Source organism: Diorhabda carinulata, unplaced genomic scaffold (assembly GCF_026250575.1).
Source record: "Diorhabda carinulata isolate Delta unplaced genomic scaffold, icDioCari1.1 Dcau_14, whole genome shotgun sequence".
NCBI classification, from domain to species: Eukaryota; Metazoa; Arthropoda; class Insecta; order Coleoptera; family Chrysomelidae; genus Diorhabda; species Diorhabda carinulata.
In genome coordinates, this window is record NW_026613959.1 from 887,501 (window position 1) to 892,815 (window position 5,315).

A 5,315-nucleotide genomic window follows, 5' to 3' on the forward strand; every position below is an offset into this window, starting at 1 on the left:
ACCCACTTAGGGCTGCACTCTCAAGCAACCCGACTCTCAGGAGAGATCCTCACGCAATCGGCAACGGTCGCTACGGGCCTGGCACCCTCTATGGGCTGTGGCCCCGTTCAAGAAGGACTTGGACGCGCCGCACGATCTCGTGATAAACGGATCCTCCCTAACACCACATTTCCCGGTGGCCGATATCGACCACGGGATTCGGTGCTGGGCTTTTCCCTGTTCGCTCGCAGCTACTGAGGGAATCCTAGTTAGTTTCTTTTCCTCCGCTTAGTAATATGCTTAAATTCAGCGGGTAATCTCACCTGCTCTGAGGTCGATATATTATAATATATCTCGTATAATATTTAAATACAATTCGCCAAACTATCATAATCATCTCTCATATGAAATATAACATTATTTGTTTTTATTTAAAGAGTCGGCAGCAGCAGCAGCAGCATCAGCATCAGCATCAGCATCAGCAACACACCACCAGCCTTTATACATATATAATATTTTTAATATATATAATTCATATATTTTGTCGATATACCGTGTGTATAAATGATATAAATAAAACACTGGTCAGACGTCCAGTCTTCGAAACTTTATTATTTCTCTCGGACACGACGACCGCGTTATCATTTTATCATAAATATATTATATATACACACACTTATTTATCGACTATATATACGTCGTATATATGTATAATATATATATATATATATTATATATATATAACTCTCTACCAAACAAATTTTATGTATTTCATATAAATACACGATTAATTTATGGTATAGCGGGTTGTGTTCAAAAATTGCGTAACTTTTTCTATAAAAATTTACGCTGCTTTTCGCACTTTAGGATGCCGCACAAATACAAAAAAAAATACGCACAAGTTTGTATGTGCATGTGTTTTTTCTTAATTAGTGTGCGTTATTGTTTCACATCCAACACGCTTAGGCATTATTTTTCTTTAATAAATAGAAAAATTTTAAATTCTAAGCAGTCTTTTAAATTGATACGACCCTCAGTCAGGAGTGGTCCGGGAACGAGTATCCGAGGACCGCAATGTGCGTTCGAAATGTCGATGTTCATGTGTCCTGCAGTTCACAAGTTGACGCGCAATTAGCTGCGTTCTTCATCGACCCACGAGCCAAGTGATTCACCGTTCAGGGTAATCATTTTATTATTATGTCGTTTTCTCATATTCTATTCGTCGTATTTTTAATATTTGATTATTATTAAATTAATAATATTATTATAATATCTTATACGCGTATAGAAAATTTATATAACGACATTTTTATATATATATATATATATATATATATATATATATATATATTATAATAAATGGTAATTATTCGAAACTTTTAGAGAAATTATAATATCGTACTTTGATATATCTGATAAATTTTAACCGCTGCACATGTTTTATTACAAACGAGGCGCGCATAGACAGATATCTCGCACGATATATTCCTCCTCTATATATTATTACAGTTTTTTTTTTTATCTTGAAAGTTTTATACAAATTTCGACGGTCGGGCGTAAATCTTCGAACACCTTCGAAATAATACATAAAATATTATTTCTAAAACGAATTTTTATACATATCGATAGAATCGACATGTGCTTAAATTTCGTTTAGGTACCCGGATGAAAATGTCTCAATAACATAATCATCACATATAATCTTGTCGATATTTTCTTGTATTACCTTCAAACGATAAAAAACTTAGGTAATAATATAATAAACGAAATAAAATTTATCCATAAAAATATAGACACACACACGACAACAGACGACGTTTCAATAAACTATATATTTTTCGTTTATTATAATAACGATTCTTTATCAGAACGTTTTTAGTTAACAAGAAATTTTGTTAATGATCGTTCCGTCAATCGTTATAATATATAATAATACATATGTTGTTATTGTTGTGTCGTCATCGTCGTCGACGCCTTCTATAAACTATGATAAAAATTTTTCGTTATATTTTTATTGGAAAAATTTATATATGTAAATATATTTTTATAGACGTATGAATTATATTTATCTTTTTTTTTTTAATTTTATTCGAAACTTGTTCGAATTTTGTAAAAATTAAAAAAAGATTTCAATATATATACATCTATAATATATATATATATATATATATATATAATTTATAACATATATAAATTTCTTTTGAAGAGTTCGATAATTTTGTAGAAGAAAATTCTCTTTTACAATTAATACAGACTTGATTTCGTTTTTTTTTTTTTTGTTTAAAAACGAACAAATACTCTGTAATGATCCTTCCGCAGGTTCACCTACGGAAACCTTGTTACGACTTTTACTTCCTCTAAATGATCAAGTTTGGTCATCTTTCCGAAGCATCGGCGACGCCGAAACGCCACCGCGCTCAGTCCGAAGACCTCACTAAATCATTCAATCGGTAGTAGCGACGGGCGGTGTGTACAAAGGGCAGGGACGTAATCAACGCGAGCTTATGACTCGCGCTTACTGGGAATTCCTCGTTCATGGGGAACAATTGCAAGCCCCAATCCCTAGCACGAAGGAGGTTCAGCGGGTTACCCGGGCCGCTCGGCCAGGGAGGACACGCTGATTCCTTCAGTGTAGCGCGCGTGCGGCCCAGAACATCTAAGGGCATCACAGACCTGTTATTGCTCAATCTCGTGCGGCTAGAAGCCGCCTGTCCCTCTAAGAAGAATTATTTGTACGCCGACAGTAAAAACCGCGAACGGCAAGAGCCGAAACTCAATACCGACGGGCCTTTGGGATGTCGAAATACGCCTAGTTAGCAGGCTAGAGTCTCGTTCGTTATCGGAATTAACCAGACAAATCGCTCCACCAACTAAGAACGGCCATGCACCACCACCCACCGAATCAAGAAAGAGCTCTCAATCTGTCAATCCTTCCGGTGTCCGGGCCTGGTGAGGTTTCCCGTGTTGAGTCAAATTAAGCCGCAGGCTCCACTCCTGGTGGTGCCCTTCCGTCAATTCCTTTAAGTTTCAGCTTTGCAACCATACTTCCCCCGGAACCCAAAAGCTTTGGTTTCCCGGAAGCTGCCCGCCGAGTCATCGGAGGAACGTCGGCGGATCGCTAGCTGGCATCGTTTATGGTTAGAACTAGGGCGGTATCTGATCGCCTTCGAACCTCTAACTTTCGTTCTTGATCAATGAAAGCGTTTTTGGCAAATGCTTTCGCTTCTGTCCGTCTTGCGACGATCCAAGAATTTCACCTCTAACGTCGCAATACGAATGCCCCCATCCGTTCCTATTAATCATTACCTCGGGGTTCCGAAAACCAACAAAATAGAACCGAGGTCCTATTCCATTATTCCATGCACACAGTATTCAGGCAAAATTTTGGCCTGCTTTAAGCACTCTAATTTGTTCAAAGTAAACGTGCCGGCCCACCTCGACACTCAGTCAAGAGCACCGCGGCGGGATTGAGTTGGGCCGCCCTTGCGAGCTAAGCCCACCGGCAGGACGTCCCACGACACGCCAGTTAACACCGCGTACGATGAACCAGCGGCGTGGGACACAGATTCGACTACGAGCTTTTTAACCGCAACAACTTTAATATACGCTATTGGAGCTGGAATTACCGCGGCTGCTGGCACCAGACTTGCCCTCCAATTGATCCTCGTTAAAGGGTTTAGAGTGTACTCATTCCGATTACGGGGCCTCGGATGAGTCCCGTATCGTTATTTTTCGTCACTACCTCCCCGTGCCGGGAGTGGGTAATTTGCGCGCCTGCTGCCTTCCTTGGATGTGGTAGCCGTTTCTCAGGCTCCCTCTCCGGAATCGAACCCTGATTCCCCGTTACCCGTTACAACCATGGTAGGCGCAGAACCTACCATCGACAGTTGATAAGGCAGACATTTGAAAGATGCGTCGCCGGTGCGAGACCGTGCGATCAGCGAAAAGTTATTCAGAGTCACCAAATTGTACGATGACGAGCAAGCCCGCCACCGATTGGTTTTGATCTAATAAAAGCGCTCCTTCCGTCTCCGGTCGGAACTCTGTTTGCATGTATTAGCTCTAGAATTACCACAGTTATCCAAGTAAATGTGGGTACGATCTAAGGAACCATAACTGATTTAATGAGCCTTTCGCGGTTTCACCTTAATTTGGCTTGTACTGAGACATGCATGGCTTAATCTTTGAGACAAGCATATGACTACTGGCAGGATCAACCAGGGAACTGTGTTTTATAATATATATAATATATATTATTATTATTATTATTATATATATATATATATATTTTATAATAAAAAACTATTATCGAAAAAGTTTTAATAACAATATCCAAAAGAGGATAAATTATGATGATGTTTTTTATATTACATATATACTTTATATTTATACATAATATAATAATCATCTATATTCGTGTATAAACACATTGTTATTTACTTTTTCTTTTGCGTGTTTGCTGCGCTTATTATTGAAAATATATAATTTTCAGCGCCACGCTTTATTTATATTTTTTCTTATTTTATAAAATTTCACCGAATCGACTATAAATCTATCTAAATTTAATCGAAATGAGAAAAATTAGATGATTACGTCGACCGGGCTACAATTTCGACATTATCTCTACCCTTCGCTAGATTGTAAGCGACATGGTTTATACATTAGGTAATAATGAACGAAATTTTTATTCTCGCACGGAATAATGAGAGTTATCGCAAATATTGTGTATTATATATATAAAAGTGTAATATAATATATATTTTTCATAGACGATCGCATATGAATCGCTCACGATAGAACGCTAGCTAAATTCGCGATCTCGCAATAGATATTTAATTTGTGGATAAATTGATATAATATCTAAAAAGGGAACCGCTAGCAATATACGTTAATATATTGGAGGAGAACGGGGACCCTTTCAGAAAACTATATAATCCACCGATGTGGAATGACCGAAACAACGTCTTTACGTAAATTATAACGAGTTTATTAAAATTTAACGAGACGTCAACTTCGATACACCACACATATATGTGCGCTGTACAACGGTACGCCTTCTACATTAACATTAATAAAGATGTATAGTGAAAATATATAAAAGATGTATTGTGAATATTAAAAAGAAGTATTATGAAATTACATGTTTTGTATTTAGAAGCCGTCCGAGGTGTATCTATCACATAAAAGTGTTATGAAAATATTAACAATAAGGAAAAAAAGTATTATGAAATTAGATGGCCGCTCGATGTATGAACGTACGAGGTGTATTATATAAAAGTTGTATGAAAATAGAAATAATAATGAAAAACAAGTATTATGAAATTAAATTCCGCTCG

General features: G+C 37.3%; 3 non-coding genes across 3 annotated transcripts in view; all 3 read right to left on the minus strand.

The window, feature by feature from the left end:
- Window positions 1-316, minus strand: part of LOC130903157 (large subunit ribosomal RNA) — a 3,970-nt gene extending 3,654 nt beyond the window's left edge. Inside the window, exon 1 of the ribosomal RNA XR_009060568.1 lies at window positions 1-316. This exon is cut by the window's left edge and continues 3,654 nt beyond it. This is a non-coding gene — a ribosomal RNA (large subunit ribosomal RNA).
- A 690-nt stretch (window positions 317-1,006) lies between these two features.
- On the minus strand, window positions 1,007-1,162 carry LOC130903184 (5.8S ribosomal RNA). The gene has a single exon (XR_009060592.1). It is a non-coding gene; the product is annotated as a 5.8S ribosomal RNA (ribosomal RNA).
- Window positions 1,163-2,281: 1,119 nt separating this feature from the next.
- On the minus strand, window positions 2,282-4,203 carry LOC130903125 (small subunit ribosomal RNA). The gene has a single exon (XR_009060543.1). It is a non-coding gene; the product is annotated as a small subunit ribosomal RNA (ribosomal RNA).
- Between the last annotated feature and the right edge of the window lie 1,112 nt (window positions 4,204-5,315).